Raw genomic sequence first — 19,827 nt, forward strand, 5'->3', positions numbered from 1 at the left:
CTTCCTGTACAGCCTGCAGAACTGTAAGCAAAATAAACCTCTTTTATTTATAAGTTACTCAGTATCATGTATTTCTTTATAGCAACACATAACAGACTAAGACAATAAGGAAAACTTTATTCAGGACCATTGCTATAGGTATAGGGACCATGACAATGGCGTCTTGCATTGAAGAGAGATATTGGGCTCAACTCCAAATATAGCATGGGCAAGTGGGAATTTATAATCAGGAAGCAGTATAGGGGTCAATGGGTAGAAAATTACCAAGAGAATCAGGAGCAAGAGGGAGATTCTGGCTAAACTAACCTAATAGGGTTCTTGCTGAAGATAGGCCTGGGTCATCAGACATCACCCAGGGTATGATGAAGGATGAGAAGCCTGATCAGATATGGAGGATGATCAGGTATTGGAGATGGGGGGTTCTTGCTAAACTGACTCAGAAAGGTTTTTGGTTAAAGTTGGATTTTGCAACTGACTAAAGTTTGGCCAAGCAAGGAATCTTTGTTAGTCCTACTTCTTGTTTAAGGAAAGAAGAGACATTCATCTTTCCTTCAAACAATGTAAGTCTCTTTTCTTGTTTGATCACCTTTTATTTATTAAGGACCAGTTGAATCATCTGTTGGGACTTGGTAGCAGAGGATATTTCCTGGATAGTATGAGCTATCAGGCCTTTAATGTGGGAAGATTAGTTTCTATAAAAATAAAATTAAAAAAAGATTAATAGTTGGAATGAAGTATAAAGACAGTTTCTGAGTCCAGAGGGCAGCTGATCAATAAGATTTCTAGATGCTGGGCTTGTAGTATCTTCAGCTGGAGTGAGAAGAGGCATTGGATTAGTTTGCAGTTTGAATGCCATAAAGATTGGCCACACACAAGCTGTTGTGGTAATTTTTCTGAAGCTTAGGTCAAGTCATCCAGTTTCAGTTTGAAGGACTTCAAGAAAAGAAAAGTTTATAATTTTAGTGATTCGAAGCCAGAATAGCAGGAAAAAAATGAAATATTAATTTGGAGTGTTGTAGCTAAATATTGTAGTAAACTAGAAAAACTTCAGGATCTATTGCAGATTACAGGTAGATAATAAAATCTCAGGAAAAAAGAAAAACAAAAAACAGAGCTAGAATCTAATATTGGGTGCACTACAGTTTTCTCCCGAAGCATAGCTTTTCTCTCTATAGTCACTCTCATTTCTGTCAAAGATAATCAAAGTCAGATTGATTTCTTTGCTAAATAAATTTAATCTCATTAAACTTGTACTGGTTATGCACACAAGTGCAGTAAGAGTAGCGATTGACCATTTAGGCTCTTTTAAAGGTTGCTTTTGTCAGATAAGATATCTCAGATTAAACTTTTTGTTTTTGTTTTTTTAGACAGAGTCTCCCTCTGTCACTCAGGCTGGAGTGCAGTGGTGCTATCTTGGCTCACTGCAACCTCCACCTCCTGGGTTCAAGCGATTCTTCCGCTCAGCCTCCCAAGCAGCTGGGGTTACAGGCGTGTGCCACTATGCCTGGCTCATTTTTTTTTGTATTTTTACTAGAGACGGGGTTTTCACCATATTGGTCAGGCTGGTCTTGAACTCCTGACCTCATGATCCACCTGACTTGGCCTCCCAAAGTGCTGGGATTACAGGCGTGAGCCACTGTGATCAGTCAGATTAAACTTTTAAAAGCCACTTGAGACTGGGATGCAAGCCCAAAACTTGTCATTAGTCTGCACCTGTAACCTTTATAGATTTAGATAAATTTCTCTCTTCTTGAGGTCCCTAAAATATCCCAAGGTTTTCACACCTGCCAAGAAGTGACATTCCTTACTTACCTGTAAGTCTGGGAACCCTAGAGCTAGTTTTTCCAAGATGGTACTTTATTGGTTCCATAAAGTCAACTTTAGTCCAATAAAGTCTTCTGGTCATATCTGAAAACATGATGTTTCAGTCAAAGCCTTGGTGATATAACCTGTGTTTCCTGTTTGTCCTGTTACAAAGACAACAGATTCTTATTAAACTTGTACAAATAAATACATTGCCATAAAAATAAGAATATTCACAAATAGTTTCCAAATTCTGGAGGGATAAGTTAGGGAGAAAAAGTAAAGTAAATGTTTCCATTTTGCACAAAAGTATTCTTTACTGAATTCATGTAAGCTAGAGATAGCTTAAAAAAAGTTTTCTCCAATCTGGAAAACAAAACATTTAAAGAACTAGCAATGTTTCAAACAAAAAGTCATTTTAAAAATTATTCTCATCATTTCATTCAGTACCATGTAATTAAATCCTGTTTTGCTTGATCTTGGGTTAGTAGTTACATGAACCCATCAGTTTTATTAGAGTTGTAGACATTCTTACCAGTCCAATGGTATGATGTTAAAGTTGTTCAGAAACCTGTATTCCAGAATACTCATAAGAGCATTTTCTATAAATCTCCTTGAAGAAGAAGCCATTTTGGACTGTAGGACTGTAGCTAATTTCAAATGCTTTTAGAGAACAATTAAAACAATAACTGTCTACAGATGACAAGGACTTAAAATGTCCATGGTTAAAAAATCTGATGAGAGTTCATTACAATGATGCAATTTATAAGAAAATTTGGTTAGCATGACATACAGCATTTTAACATAATAACCAAAATTATGACTGACAACATACTAGATTTCTAGGAATCTCATACAATTTTTGTACACTTATCTCAATAATATACCCATAAATATAACTAAAAGATTGCTTAGCATCACTTATTATTTGAATGCTACCCATATAATTTAACATATTAAATAAATCTAATTAGTTTAATGTCTCTTTCATACAAAAAGATATATATATATATTTTCTTTATGGCTTTCTGAGGGTCCAATATGGAGAATCCTAAGTTAATTTGAGGTCAAAAAGACTTAATTTAGAAGTGATTTTGGGAAGATTGTCAAAAATGTCAAAAAGTTTAAGACAATTAAATATGACCATAGTTATCTATTTAATAAAAGTGCCATTAAAAGATTTTAAAGGCAAATTCAAATTACATAGTTGTGAATAAGAACTTAGCTCCTTTAATATTGAGAACACTCACTTTTCTTAAGTAACCAAAGACCTAATTAAACAACATGAAACTCAAGAAATTATCTTGATGAAACAGAGTCCATGTTTCTGAGGCCAATTACTTAAAAGGAAAAAAATACTTTTTACATTCTCAAACCAAAATTCCAAGAAGACTTTACCATTTTAATGGAGAAGATCAAATGCTACTTTTGAATCAATGTATTACTAAAACTGTTTTAATAAAACCTTATAAATAAATCTATACAATCTCAGTCAGCTTAGACCATACAAGATATTTTCACAATACTTCTAGACATCTTTTCTTATTTACTTTTGCAACAGACATACACAGGTAATTAAGCAATTTACTTTTACTATATATTCTATTCTTAGGTTGAATTTATGGTTTTATGGCCTTAAACATCTAACAGTAACAACACAAACTTGTCTAATCAGCAAAGCCAGGTAAAATAAATGTATGCTGACAATTCTGAAAATGTTTCTATTTTTATTTTACCAATATTTTTTAAACTAGCTTTTATTTACTAAGGATTATCCCAGATTATGTGAACTTAAAAAAAAATTGGGTCAGTTTCTACTTTTCTGAAAATTTTATACATTCTTATTTGTTTGCATGCTCATTTATACCTAGCCAATTTGGGTATTTTAGTTTGGTAATAACACTGGAGGTAGAAAAACATCACATATACATAACATAATAGCATAGATACACACGTAAACATACACAAACATACAGACTGGTGTAACCAGATCTTATGGCTTTTCATTTAAAAAATTTTAATCAGGCCAGGTGTGGTGGCTCATACCTGTAATCCCAGCACTTTGGGAGGCTGAGGTGGGTGGATCACCTGAGGTCAGGAGTTCGAGACCAGCCTGGCCAACACGGCATAACCACGTCTCTACTAAAAGTACAAAAATTAGATGGACATGGGGCATGGTGGCACCCAGCTGAGGCACAAGAAACACTTGAACCCAGGAGGCAGAGGTTGCAGTGAGCCGAGATTTCCACGCTACACTCCAACCTGGGCGACGAAGTGAGACTCTGTCTCAAAAAAAAAGAAAAAAAAAAAAGGTTATTAACTATGAGGCAGTAAAACAGAGTAGTACAAAAATACACAAACTCACTGGTTTCTCTCCACTTTATATTGTTATCCAAATTGTGTTTCTGATGAAAAAGAGGTAAGTTGAGTTGACCTACATAACAAAGGCTAAAGCTTTTGACCAATATTTGTGGAGGAGGCTTTTAAGATTTTTTTTTTTTTTTTTTTTTTTTTTTAACTTTCTCAGTTTCCAAATAGTTCCTTTTTTTCTCCTATTTTCAGCCCCAGGTGCTTGTTTTTGAGCGTCCTCTGAGTCCCTTGAGAGCCTCTGCAAAGGAGGGTAGGATAGGGGTCCTGAAGTTCAGCAGAAAAGAAATGGGTCCGGCAAGAGTGGACAGAGAAATAGTCAGCAGAGACTTGAGAAGAGGGGTTTCAGGTGACAGAGTTCCCATGGGAGAAGCAGGATCCAATAGAGAGAAGAGAAAGAGCAGAGAGGTTTTACAAAGAGCCGGGAAGAACAATTTGCAGCCCAGGGAATCAGGGAATAACTCCTTACTCAGAAAAAGAGAGCCAGGAAGAAGAGACTTCTAACCCAGGGACTCAGAGAGTAGCCCACTCAGAACAAGAAGCCCACACGAAGACCTTCCTGCCCAGAGAATTCCTTTCAAAAGAAGCCTGGGACTCTACCCAGCTTCAGAGAGAATACTCATCCCTTAAGATTCAAAATCTGTCCTTAGCTGTCAAAAGGCTTTTGTCTGGAGCAATGGCTCAGGAATCTGATTCACCAGTGAATCCCTAATCAGTCAGAAATGACAACACAGGCTTCAAAGGCATGCATTTAGGGTCCTGAGTGAGAGGCCCAGGATCCAGTGATGAATCTGGTCCTATTTGAGTTTCAACACCATAATTGTTACAGAAAAAATTATTCAGTGATACTTTAAAAGCACAGTAAAGAAGACTTTATTCAGGACCATCACCATAGATATAGGAAACACTGCAACGCAGTCTTGGAACTGGGGAGAGAGATGGGCTTAACTCTGAATACAGCATAGGCAAGCAGGAATTTATAGCCCAGGAGCAATGCAGAGGTCAGTGAATGGAAAATCACTAAGAGGAAACATCAGGAGTAAGGGAGATTCTGACTAAACTGACCTAAAAGAAATTCTTGCTAAAGACTGGCCAGGGTGATCAGACATCACCTGCAGAATGGTGAAGAATGAATAACCTGACCAGATATTGCAAATGAGGGGTTCTTTGGTAAACTTGGCAGTGTTCTTTGCTCAAGCTGGATTTTGCGAGGAAGTGCACAGTTTAGCCTAGCTGAAGATTTAGAAACCTGACTAAAGTTGGCCAAGCAAAGAATCTTTGTTATCAACATATTTAATCAAGCCTCACATCCCTGCCTTAAATGATCAAACCATCCACACTCCTGTGTGCTACTGTTCTCTGTTGGGGTCTGCGTGTTTCCTAAACAAAGGAATGAACACACAAGACAAGAGAAACCTGGCGGCTGCCTTGAATGGCATGCTCTGCTTTATTTTATACAATCATTTGTGGAATGTTGCCAAGTCACAAGACACATAGTTGTTTTTCTGACCTTTCCCTGACTTTCTGGATTTTCAAGATGTTTACACATAAAAAAGTCCCCAACGCCCTGCTTCGTTTGCAAGAGCAGGACTTATCAGGAATGTCTCATTTGCAAGCACGTAGTCCTCTACATTTCCCCTTTCCTTATTTACAAGTTTGAATTTCTTTTAAAACCATCATTACATGTTGGGCTCGCTGGGTTTCGGTGTTTGCCCTTTGGCACCGTCTCCAGCAGACTGTGAAAATGACAAAGGCAAGAACAACAATCAATACATTACTAGAAACAGAGGTCAGCAAAGTTTTTACAGGGCTCATAGGGTTCAAAGACGTCAAACTTTGTGCAATACCAGTCATCAAATCTGCACCAGTCAGCAACGGTAACTGATTGCGAAATGTTTCAGAAATGTTCTGTGTTAATTCTTGTATTTCTAGGGAAAGATTATTATGACCAATTAAAAGTCTCTTTATCTCAGTCCAGTTATGTACAGTGCTGTTAAAAGGAACAGGAGTAATGCAAAATTGGGTAGTGTTCCAATCACATTTCAACAAAGCTCGGGTATTCAACACTGTTAGCTGATCTCTCAACCAAGAAACCACTTGCTCCAGATTATCCACTCGTTCAGTCAAATGAGCATCTATGTCTCGTTGCTGCTGCCACAACAAATGTGATTGTTTATGCCATTGTTGCACAAATTCTGCATTTTGTATACTCTGGTGTAGAGCTAATCCAGCAACAGCAGCGGTGGAAGCAATTGCTGCAAGTCCTATCACCGCGGTCTCGACGATCCCAACCTTCCTCCAACTGCGGTGGACAAGATCTTTCATAACCTTGTAAATTTGAGTAACCCCAGCAGATTCACTCCAAGTACATGTTAAGTTTACAGGTAGCCAGGTTTCTTTTCTGGCTCTTAGTATATATAAATCAGAATGAGACTCATTCCAATGATTATTCCACCAAGTAGTATTTATACAACTTAAGAATATACAATTGTTTGTACAGTTAACTACCCCTGTATTATTATCCCATTTGAAAATTCCTGTCAACAACAAGTAAGGCTTTCTTACACATGCAATAACATATCTAGAACTATTTCAATGCAAAGATATATGGAAAGGGTTAGCAATATTAGTAAGATTTAAGGACATGTTTCCTGTGAAAGTGAACATTGGTTTACCAGCAGCTAGCAACTTCCAAATATGACCTTGTATTTGTGAGGTATCAGCCAAATGTGGCATAGGGGGTGATAGACCACCATCATGCCAAATAATAGTTTCATTGTCATCTGCAGAAATGCTGTGATTACCTTTATGCCAACCCAGGTTGACATGGCTGAATTTAGTCTGAAAATCTCCATGTACACTCCAATCTGTAACAAGGTATTTATGACTCTTCCCTTTTACTTCTTACAACAATCATGGCCCACTACTTCTACATCTAGTCCACTCTAGTTGGGAAACACCTCCGGACACATCAGGGATAGAGCATAAAGATAATGTACTTGGCAGAGTTTTATTAAGTACTGCAGTATGATTATACTTAAAACTTTGAGCCACAATAATCATAGTAAAGGCAGAGATATGACTATGGTTATAGCGAACAGCCCAAGCCTCATGAGAAAGATGCAGACAATGTGGACTACCCCCAAGACATATAGGTAACCCTTCAACCCCAAATTGATATGAACTATTTACTGTGCCAGTGTTTAATTCAGGATCCTGGTTTTAAAAAGTCGATGGCATCCAAGCAGTATCATTAGTAAATATTGGGACTTCTCTGTCTCCCCAGGCCACACCTTGATATAAGGGTTGAAAAGGAATATAAGCCCAGTATGTAAATTCTCCAGCTGTTACCTGACAATTTACTATGGCCAGCATAGCCAGGAATAAAGTCAGTGGGGTTTTGGGCTGCCCAGCTTGTTGAACAACCCCTTCAGCTTCTTAACCTTTTCAGTTGTCCCCATGTCGGGGGCTCCGCACGTCGAGTTCCAAAGGTGAATGTTCTCTGAGCGCTCAGAGTTAGCTCCTGGAATTCCTTCAGGAACTCTACGGATTGGCTACTCTTCGCCATGGCACTGTTTCAACCGTCGAAATGGAAACCACTCGTCTCAGGCACCTGTACGGACAAGAGCATAGTCTCGGCCCCATTGTAAAACTTTTCCTTTTAAATATTTCCCTTGTAATGAAGGATAATACACCCACAGATTACTGTTTTGCGGCTTTTCTAAAGGCTGTTGAAAATGTTTCACCGCTGCAGACTGCTGTAATTGGCGCCAATGGTTGAGAAAATTTAAAGTAAAAAGGGCTTTCAGAATTTGATGTTTTGGGGAATCTCACCCATCTCCCCCTTTTTGTTTTAAAAGTTGTAATTTTAAGGTAGCATTGGCTCTTTCAATAATTGCTTGACCTTGACTGTTAAATGGAATACCAGTGGAATGATGAATATGGTATAACAAGAGGAAGGCAGCCAATTTGTGAGAGCAATAAGCAGGGGCATTATCAGTTTTTAATTCAGCAGGGACTCCCATAACTGCAAAGCAAGTAAGTAAATGAGTAATAACAGAGTCAACCTTTTCAGAGGGTAATGGCGTAGCCCACTGGAAATGTGACCACGTATCAATAGTATGATGAACATATTTTAAACGACCAAAGGAAGGAACATAGTTACATCCATTTGCCAAATGTGATTTTGTTGAGTGTCTCGAGGATTAATACCTGGACTTAAAAAAGGTGCAATAATAGGAGCACAAGATGGGCAGGCTCTGACAATAGCTCGGGCTTGATGGCGTGTTATAGAAAATCACCGTTGTAATCCTAAACTATTAGTATGATGTAGTTGGTGCTCATCCTGAGCCTGTTGGACACTGCCAATAAGTAAAGAAGCAATCTGACTATTGCCAAAAGATAAAGGTCCTGGCAAAGCTGAATGAGAACGAATATGAGTGATAAAAAGGGGGGCAGTGCGGGAAGTAAGAGTTACAAATACTAAAGAAACTAATTTTTGTAAAGGAGTGTGGGGAAATAATGGTACAGAAATCTGAGAAATATATTTAGTTACATATACAGCACATTGGGAATCACTAACTATATTACAAGGGGTTTGAGGCCAGTCTTGTAGAACCATAAGAATGGCAAAAAGTTCTCCTTGTTGTACTGATTCAAATGGATAGTGAGAAATTTTTGAATTGTCTGAAGTCCAGTATCCAGCCTTTCCATTGCTTGAAGCATCAGTAAAAAAGGTGGGACCTTTAACTGGAGTGTAAGAGATAGGATTATATGGCAGTAAAGAATATTGTTGCAGGGCCGGGCGCGGTGGCTCAAGCCTATAATCCCAGCACTTTGGGAGGCTGAGACGGGCGGATCATGAGGTCAGGAGATCGAGACCATCCTGGCTAACACGGTGAAACCCCGTCTCTACTAAAAAATACAAAAAAGTAGCCGGGCGAGGTGGCGGGCGCCTATAGTCCCAGCTACTCAGGAGGCTGAGGCAGGAGAATGGCGTGAACCCAGGAGGCGGAGCTTGCAGTGAGCTGAGATCCGGCCACTGCACTCCAGCCTGGGCGACAGAGCGAGACTCCGTCTCAAAAAAAAAAAAAAAGAAAAAAAAAAAAAAAGAATATTGTTGCAGAAAAGCAGATAATTTATTACTAGGATAATGCTGAGAAAAAGAACTAGTATACTCAGCGCAAGCCACTTGTCAACCCTTATGAATTTTAACAGAGATTCAATGTATTGATTAGATAATCAGGTAATAATTTTTATAGGGTCAGCACCAAGCAACTGACGAGCTCAATGTAGTCCTTTAATAATTAATTCAGCCAACTTATCAATATATGGATGAATTTTCTTAATGGCTTTATTAGCCAAAAACAGCCACTCCAGAATATTATTATCTTGGTGTAAAACAGCCGTTGGCGAATGGGGAGTATGAAAAAGACACAATGAAAGTGGAAGATTGGGTGCAATATAATCAAGGTGAGCTTCACTAATTCTATTTTCTACAAACGACAATTCTTCTTTTGCTACAGGGGATAAAGTCCCCATAGGTTGAATACAAGTATTTACAGCTCTAATATCAGTTAATAAGTGCCATTTACCCTTTTTTTTTTTTTTTTTTTTTTTGACAAGACAAACACAGGGGAATTCCATGCAGAAGTACTTGGTTCAATATGCCCCTCGGCCAATTGTTCCTTAACTAAATTCTTTAAAGCCTTAAGTTTTTCTTTAGATAATGGCCACTGTTCCACCCAAACAGGAGTTGTAGTTTTCCACTTCAATTGTAAAGTTTGAGGCTTGTGGACAGTGGCTAAGAGTTTAAAGGATTGTAGCCCATTTTGAACATCATATTTTTGGCAGCTGAAGAAATATGAGGAATGCTTAAAAAGGCACCAAATTGTTGTAAAAGATCACAGTCCCAAAGGTTAATATTAATGGGAACAATATAAAAGAACACTTTTCCTTGTTGTCTTTCAGGTCCTACACAGCTCAGGGGCTCGACACTTTGGTAGACTATAGAAGCAGTACCTAGGCCAGATAGAGTAACTGATACTTGTTTCTTTTTCCAATGATCAGGCCACTGAGCCAAACACTATTATATATATTCACTCTTGTGTGGACTAATCCCTCAAAAAGTATCCCATTAGTTTGCAATGAACATAAAGGTTTTTGATCAGAAACTAAAGTTTCCCAGAAAACAGTTTTCCCAGTACTACCAAAACCTCCTTGACGAGACACATCTCTAGATAAGAAAGGAAAAAAAAGGCAATAAAAGCAATTGTGCAATACGTTCCCCTGCCTCTAGGCGCATAAAGTGTGAGACTTGTACCATAATAAGGATTTCATCAGTAAAATTAGGATCAATAATTCCTGGGACCACCATTAACCTCCGCATAGTGCTGCTGCTTCAACCTAGTAAAAGTCCTACATGTCCCTTTGGCAAAGGACCACACACTCTGGTAGCCAACTTATATATTCCTCCATTAGGAGATAAAGTATAAGGTTGGACAATAGCTAGGTCAGCAGCAGCACTCTGCTTAGTGGTAGCATAAAGCTGAGAAACTGGGGTAGGGTAAGATGTCTTTAAGGAGGACTCGAGGTCATTCCTTGATGTTGTAAGCCACTGCTCACTGGGTATTGGGGTAGGCTTGCATTGTAGTTGTTGGGGCCCCAAGCCTGCGGGCCCCGGCTCCCGTTTCCTGAGAGGGGTGACAATACATTCCCACTTTTATCAGTTTTTGAACGGCATTCATTGGTCCAATGTCGACCCTTGCCACATCGTTTACACATATCAGATGGTAACCTTTTTTCTTTTAGAGCAGAAGAGCCTAATTTTTTCTGGCATTCCTTTTTAAAATGACCGGGTTTCCCACATTGATAGCATATACCTTGTTTAGAATTGCCTTTTAAAGCCTTAGAAAGTGCCCCAGCAAACAATTGAGCATTGTAAATAGCTCCTCCAACACCTGCACAAGCCTGAACGTATTCAGCTAAATCAGCTCCACTAGCTTTTAGAGGACACAGCAATTTTTGGCATTTGGGATTAGCACTCTCAAAAGCCAGAGTATCCAAAAGAATTTTAGCAGCAGGACCTGAACCTACAGTCTTTAATACAGCATCTTGAAGATGGGCTACAAAATCTGGATACGGCTCAGTGGCTCCTTGTAGGATCTTTACAAAAGATAAAGAAGTTTTACCCACTATTTCAACCTTAGTCCATGCTTTTATAAACAAGGCTTTAATCTGAGTGAGAGCAATATCATCTAGGCCTGCCTGAGCATTAAGAGTGGCGTATTGTCCTGAACCCATAAGCTGCTCTTCAGTAGGTCCTAGGGGATTTCGGGTAGCATTTTTTCTAGCTTGTACTCTTGCTTCCTCCCACCACCAACTTTTTAATTGAAGCCATTGCGAACCATCAAGGACAGCCTGTCCCAACGTTTCCCAGTCAATAGGAATCATCATATGTTCTAAAGAGAAGGAATCGAGAAGGCCAAGAACAAACGGTGACTGAGGTCCATAATTAGCATTTTTTTCAAAAATTTAAATTGTAGGGCTGTAAAAGTCACATTCTGGCCACCGTTTGGGAACTGAGCATTGGGGCCGAAAGCAGCCTGTGTTATTGGGAATAAATCTAATTCCTCGAAATCATCCTTTTCCTTCGATTCCTTCTTTTCTCCTACAGGAGGAAGAGGCACAGAGAAAACCTGACCTGACATAGGCAAAGAGGTTGGAGGTGGAGGCAAAGGGAAATCCTTTTCCAAAGGAGCAGAAGGGAAGGTAACAGGGAAGGCTCATGGCGGAGAGATAGGAGAAACAGGAGCAGTGGTACCTTGCAATTTTAACAACTGTTGTAACATCTCTAAAATGCGCTGCAAATCAGAATTTCCTTCAGATGAAGGAGGCATTAGCTCTTTTTCCAATTCCTTGTCCTCAACAACCGGGGCATAAATATGTTCCTCTCTAGGATCATTCTTCTCTAAAGCTTCAGATGCCTCACCTCCTGTGGCAGTATTGCCACGCTCTGAGTCAGTTTCAAGTAACTCTAATGCCTGAGTAATGGAACTACACAAAGTCCACAAAGTCAGAGGCATTGTTTGCCCTCGCTGATGAGCTCGACGCAGGACTTTAACCACTTGTAACCATTCCTTTCAATTTAACTGCACTTTGGTTTGATATTGAAACCAATAACAATGTTGTTCAACATGGGCAAACAATCACTTCAAAGTCTTATGTTCCTTAACTAACTTCTACTCCTATAGACATAACAGTCCCTGGAGTAACCGCAAATATTCAGAGGCCAGAGAGGTGGAATTCCCCATAATTTTCCCGTGGGTCCCCCTTCCTTTATTTACCTGCCCGGGGTGTTCCCCCTCTGGTTCCTTGCTCTCGTGGAGCCACGGACCCTGCTCGCTGCGCCAGATGTTGGCGTCCACGTGTTTCCTAAACAAAGGAATGAACACACAAGACAACACAAGACAAGACAAACATGGCGGCCGCCACGAATGGCGCGCTCTGCTTTATTTTATACAGTCGTTTGTGGAATGTTGCCAAGTCACAAGACACATTGTTGTTTTTCTGACCTTTCCCTGACTTTCTGGATTTTTAAGATGTTTACACATAAACAAGTCCCCAACGCCCTGCTTCGTTTGCAAGAGCAGAACTCACCAGGAACACCCTGCTTCGTTTGCAAGAGCAGGACTTATCAGGAACCTCTTGTTTGCGAGCACGTAGTCCTCTACAGTTCTCCATGAAAAGTTACTCATTTGTCTTAACCAAAATCCAGTCATTCTAGAAAGACACCAGGAGGACCAGAAGTTTTTCTGCAGCATCTAAAATTTCCCCACACTCTAGGCCCCAATCCTTTTCCTTTCCTTGCTGCTTTTAGATCCACATTGTGTAACCCTCATCTAGAAAACTCAGTTTCTTGGAATCATTCTGTCTTTGTTTTTGTTAGTTTTTTTTTTTTTTTTTGTCGTTGTTGTTTTGTTTTTGTTGTTGAAATGGAGTTTCCACTCTTGTTGTCCAGGCTGGAGTGCAGTGGCATGATCTTGGTTCACTGCAACCTCCATCTCCCAGGTTCAAGCGATTCTCCTGACTCAGCCTCCTCAGTAGCTGGGATTGCAGGTGCCTGCCACCACGCCTGTATTTTTATTTTGTATTTTTAGTAGAGACAGGGTTTCATCATTTTGGCCAGGCTGGTCCCGAACTGCTGACCTCAGATGATCTACCTGCCTCGGCCTCCCAAAGTGCTCGGATTACAGGTGTGAGCCACCGCGCCTGGCCATTCTGTCTTTTTGTGTAATGCAACTTGTACTTCTATGTAGTAAGTTATCACAATGGTGTCAGACACTCTGAGGAAAAGTATTTTACTATATCATTCCCATTACCCAATCAGGAAGTCTTAACAGGCAGATTTTAACAAAAATATAATACACAATTATGTCCTAGCTTTTCTCACATACTTCCTTCCTTATACTTCACACATTTCTTTTTCTCAGCACTCACTCTTAAGTAATAATTTATTTCCCCTGAATATTATTTACCTGCTGTGGGCTACCTTACATATCATCTGAAAGCATGATCAAAACAGTTATATTTGTGAATAATTTTATTTTGGTTTGTGTCTTAGCAGAAGGAGGAGTTAATAGTAACATTTGTAATCTCCCAGAGATTGCCAAGGAAAACATTCTCTTGGCTGAATTTATGTAGAGTTCATCTTCTAAGCATAAAATATTTTATAAAGGAATGGGCCAATCAAATAACTGCTATGCAGTCGACACCATAAACCAAGTTAACTTAGTACCACTCTAAGTAGTTGCTGGGAATATAATGATTTTCAAAGACATGATCTCTAGAAATAAATAACTAAAAGAGAAGTACGGTGTCATGCATTTATGCATACATATAAGCAGGGACTAGAGACCAACAATAGAAATAAGGGAGGTTTTTACACTTGGGGTGGTAAGGTCACAATGATTTCTTTGGAGAGAAAGCAGAAACCCTTCTTTAGTAAATGCAAACCACCACGTGTTTAATAAAGATACACGACCTAAGCTTTGAAAATCTTTTAACTAATTCAATAACCTTACCAAGTATCCATTAACATCTCAACAATCGAATTTATAGTGACACCTTTGAGTTAAATCTCTCCATAGATGTCCAGAAACAGCTTAATTCTGTTAACAGCTGCCCATTGAATTACGCTTTATTTGGTTGTAGAATCTCATGTCATCTGTTATTCTCCCTCACAACTTGGGAGATGTTATTCCTGTATTGTCTGTTCTCATTGTTGATGAAGAGAAGTCTGTGATGATGTAATTGTCCTTCCTTTGCAGGTAATCTGCCTTCTATCTCTGGTTGATTTGAAAATATTGTATTAGTCTTTAGTATCTTGCATTTTACTGTGGTATATCTATGTATGGATTTATACATGTTGAGTTTGCTCAGAGGTTGGAGTATTTCCTCAATCTGAAAAGCCCTAGTTGTGAAAATGTTGCTACAGAAAAACTTTCTTTTTTTAACTTAAAATCCTTTTTATTGGGAAATAAATTTAAGATTATAGATAAGTTCGAAAATAAAAGAATTGTTAGAACAAAAAATACTCATACGCCCTTTACCCTAATTTGTCTATTTTTTTTTTATTCAATTTAGGTTACCATTTGTTCTCTCTCTCTCTCTCAATATATATCCCAATTTTCAGTCTTTAGATCTAAACCTTTCAGCAACCTGGACTATCATGGCCCCAGCGTAATGCTTGGCTTAGTACCTCGTGAGGAAAGACTTTTTTTTTTTTATTCTTAAGTTTTAGGGTACATGTGCACAACATGCAGGTTTGTTACATAGGTATACATGTGCCATGTTGGTTTGCTACACCCATCAACTTGTCATTTACATTAGATATTTCTCCTAATGCTATCTGTCCCCTGGCCCCACACCCCCTGACAGGCCCCAGTGTGTAATGTTCCCCGCCCTGTGTCCATGCATTCTCACTGTTCAGATCCCACTTATTAGTGAGAACATGCGGTGTTTGGTTTTCTGTCCTTGTGATAGTTTGCTTAGAATGATGGTTTCCAGCTTCATCCATGTCCCTGCAAAGGACATGAACTCATCATTTTTTATGGCTGCATAGTATTCCATGACATGTATGTGCCACATTTTTTAATACAGTCTATCGTTGATGGACATTTGGGTTGGTTCCAAGTCTTTGCTATTGTGAATAGCACCGCAATAAACATATGTGTGCATGTATACATCTTTATACTAGCATGATTTATAATCCTTCTGGTATATATCCAGTAATGGGATCGCTGGGTCAAATGGTATTTTTAGATGTAGATCCTTGAGGAATTGCCACACTGTCTTCCACAATGGTTGAACTAATTTACACTCCCACCAACAGTGTAAAAGCATTCCTATTTCTCCACATCCTCTCCAGTATCTGTTGTTTCCTGACTTTTTAATGATCACTATTCTAACTGGCATGCAATGGTATCTCATTGTGGTTTTGATTTGCATTTCTCTGATGACCAGCAATGATGATCATTTTTTCATATGTCTGTTGGCTGCATAAATGTCTTCTTTTGAGAAGTGTCTGTTCATATCCTTTACCCACTTTTGGATGGAGTTATTTGTTTTTTTCTTGTAAATTTGTTTAAGTTCTTTGTAGATTCTGGATATTAACCCTTTCTCAGATAGGTCGATTGCAAAAATTTTCTCCCATTCTGTAGATTGCCTGTTCACTTTGATGACAGTTTCTTTTGCTGTGCAGAAGCTCTTTAGTTTAGTTAGATCCCATTTGTCTGTTTTGGCTTTTGTTGCCATTGCTTTTGGTGTTTTAGTCAGGAAGTCTTTGCCCATGCCTATGTCCTGAATGGTATTGCCTAGGTTTTCTTCTAGGGTTTTTATGGTTTAGGTCTTACATTTAAGTCTTTAATCCATCTTGAGTTAATTTTTGTATATGGTGTAAGGAAGGGATCCTGTTTCAGCTTTCTACATATGGCTAGCCAGCTTTCCCAGCACCATTTATTAAATAGGGAATCCTTTGAGGGAAGAAAATTATTTCTAATATTTTAATCCAGCTATGTATGTAAAAAGAAGTCTTTTTCATATTTTATCTAGTATTTCTGTATGATTGGAGTATGAGTCAAACATCTCAGTATAAATAAAAAGTTACATTTCAGTAATTTTTTTTCTAAAATTACAAAATGCTAGTGGTCAAAAACACTACTATTTCCAATTCTTTTTACTTTGTTAACATTATTACTTTTTGTACTTTTGAGAGAAGAGTTTGCAATCCAAAAAGAGCAGGAAGGAAGAGAGATTTACTCTATACATATGAAATATTTATGTATCTATATATCAACAGTTGACCTTAGAATAACACAAGTTTAAACTGTATGAGTCCACTTATAGGTGGATTTTTTCAACCAAATACGGATTGAAAATATAGTATTTGTGGGATGTGAAACCCACATATGTGGAGGGCCGACTTTTCATATGCGAGCTCTGCAAGGTTGACTATGGGACCTGAGTATGTGCAGACTTTGGTATATGCAGGGCTTCTGAAACCAATACCCTACTAATACCGAGAGATGACTGTATATGTCTCTATATATCTACTCTATCATATATGTGTATGTGTGTATATATGTGTGTGTGTGTGTATATATATATATATATAATTCCTATATTACTTTCCTAGGGCTGTTATAAAAATTACTACAGACTGGATGAGTTAAACAACAAAAATTTATTTTCTCACACTTCTGGAGGCTAGAAATGTGAGGTCAAGGCATCAGATGTATTAATTTTACTCTAAAATTTCTCTCCTTGGCTTTTAGATAATCATTTTCTCATCTTGTCTTCTCGTGGTCTTTTTTCTGTGCACATGTATGTCTGTACCTAAATTTCCTCTTCAAATAAAGACACCAGTGATATTGGATTAGGACCCATACATGTGACCTTATTTTATTTTAGTTACCTCTTGAAAGTCTCCATCTCCAAATATAGCCACCTTCTGAGACACTGGGGTGGCAGGGGGCAGAGTATAGCACATGAATTTGGGGAAAAGATACAATTCAGCCTATAACATATGCAATATATCCTTCCCTGATCTGTATTATATAACTTGTATATATAGTACATATATAATTTAATACACATTTTAACCTCTTGATTAATTTTCTCACTGCAGAGAAAAGAAGACTTAAAGGAAAGCTTCAGGTGACTATCATTTTTGAAAGAGTAAGAATTGAGCCTGCCCTTAACACAATAATGAAGTAGAAATAAACTGACATAAGGAACAGTATAAAAAAGTTATCTTATGAGTCAAGATTTCAGTGTGATGTCATCATTTTTTCCAGGGATTAAATATTAGAATATATTGCATGCCCATATTGAGGTGGAATCATAAACTTATTTCAGACTTAATTATAATGGCTCATTTTCTCATGCCTTCCCCACTGAACTTGTATGTAGCTGGGGATTGAGCTGAAAATTTGCCTTTTCTGTATCTAGCATAGTTGCACCAAATCTGACCTTAATCCTAAAATTTCCTCTCTGTAATATCTTGTTTCCAAATCTGAGGTTCACATTGAATTTTCTCTTGTTAGAAATATAACTGGCCGGGAAGGGGAACATCACACACCAGGTCTATCACGGGGAGCGGGCAGTTGGGAGGGATTGCATTGGGAGTTATACCTGATGTAAATGACGAGTTGATGGATGCTGATGAGTTGATGGGTGCAGCACACCAACATGGCACAAGTATACATATGTAACAAACCTGCACGTTATGCACATGTACCCTAGAACTTAAAGTATAATTAAAAAAAAAAAAAAAAGAAAAAAAAAGAAAAAAAAAATAACTGGCAAGGCCAACCAAAACCATTCATTCCATTCAGTTGCCTGTGAACAAGCTTGATTTGCTTTGTTATTAATATGGCTTTTTGGGGGTTAAGTAGAAAGTTGTTTTGTAAATATCCCTCAGTTTAAGTATATATAGTTTACATTTCCAAGTAAACTATAAATTCTCTGAGAAAGGCCCGGCATGGTGGCTTAAGCCTGTAATCCCAGCACTTTAGGAGGCTGGGATGGGTGGATCACTGGAGGTCAGGAGTCTGACCTGGCTAATGTGGTGAAACCACATCTCTACCAAAAACACAAAAATTAGCCAGGCATGGTGGTGCACGCCTGTAATCTCAGCTACTCAGGAGGCCGAGGCAAGTAATTAAACCCAAGAGGTGGAGGTTGCAGTGAGCTGAGATTGCACCACTGCACTCCAGCCTGGGTGACAGAACTAGACTGTCTCAAAAAAAAAAAAAAAAAAAAAAAAAAAATTCTGAGAAAAGATCTGTGACTTCCATTCTCCCTTAGAGTAATTGTTAAGCACTCACAATTAGATGGTTATAACAACTATCAAAGGAAAACAATTCTTTTAGTAAATATTTTTCATCATTTTCTCCTTTCTAAGCCCTATGTGATGCACTAAAAACTGCAGAGGAAATCAACACGTTCTCTACCTCACAGCAGATTTCTTGGAGAGAGATGGGGAGGGGGGGAATTAGGGTTGCTAAATGTTGTCAACGTTGTAATATAACTCTCAAAGGGAGATAGTTACTGGGGAGGCAAAGTACTCAGGCTCAGATTTCAGGTTACCTAGATTTGAATTCTATCTTCATTGCTTCTTTTATGATTTGCCCAAATTACTTAAGCTCTTTAAACCACAGTTTCCTCATCCTTAAGCTAGGGATAATAAATAGAACTTATCTCATAAAATTGTTATGAGGATTATAAGTGATTATGAAGTTGATTAAATTTCCCCAGTGCTTCATACAAAGAAAGGACTCAAAGGATATGCTAGTTCACACTAGGGGCATAGAAGAAGATATCCCTCCTCTTCTGGAATATAGGGTATACGTAACTGACCACTACAAAATTGAAGATAGACTAGAGAAAAGTTAAAAATGAAGAATCTAATAACTCTTTAGCCAAGAGAAAATGAAACATGAGGGAAAAGGAGAAGCTCCAAATGAGGTCCACATTTGTCATGGCCACTGAGTGGTGTTGCTGCTCAGGCAGAGGAAACCCAGAAGGAGGAGTCATTCTGTAGTTAGAGAGCACTTAATGAGATAATATTAGAGATAACTGAGGTTGAGTTGTTGGTACATATCTAGGTGCAAAGTCTCCATAAGTCTGGAATTTTGAATAGTTTTCTGGAGTCATCTGGTTATTGTTAAAGCCAAGAGAATTGGTGAGATCACAGAATAAAATAATGATCAATAAGAGGGAAGGGAAGAGAGGCAAGAATGGGACACTGGGAAGCACACACACTTAATTAAGGTTTGGTAAGGTGAAAGGTGTCAGCCGAGAATGTAAAGGTGAAATAATGAGAGAAATAGGAGGACATCAAGGAGAAAGTCATGTTTTGAAAAAAACAAAAAGGATACATTTTCAAGAAAGACTTTGTCAATAGTTTAAATGTCACAAAATAGTAGAGTATAATGACAATTTAAAAAAACAAAATCTATTGCTTGTGTTAATTAAATAACTAGTAACCTCAGCTGCAGCAGTTTCAGTAGAGTAATGAGAGTTTACACCAAACTGCAGCAGTGGAGTGAAAATAAGTGGGAGGCAAGAAGAGTGAGGAAGTGGAGGACAGTCTTA

The 19,827-nt window shown here is 38.4% G+C and overlaps 1 long non-coding RNA gene across 1 annotated transcript; it reads right to left on the bottom strand.

The window, feature by feature from the left end:
- Nucleotides 1-569: 569 nt before the first annotated feature.
- Nucleotides 570-1,967, bottom strand: LOC126956888 (uncharacterized). The gene is made up of 2 exons (XR_007726526.1): nucleotides 1,813-1,967; nucleotides 570-933 (listed from the first exon to the last, which is right to left on the bottom strand). It is a non-coding gene; the product is annotated as an uncharacterized LOC126956888 (long non-coding RNA).
- Between the last annotated feature and the right edge of the window lie 17,860 nt (nucleotides 1,968-19,827).

The sequence above is a fragment of the Macaca thibetana genome, chromosome 6, assembly GCF_024542745.1.
Source record: "Macaca thibetana thibetana isolate TM-01 chromosome 6, ASM2454274v1, whole genome shotgun sequence".
Classification (NCBI taxonomy): Eukaryota; Metazoa; Chordata; class Mammalia; order Primates; family Cercopithecidae; genus Macaca; species Macaca thibetana.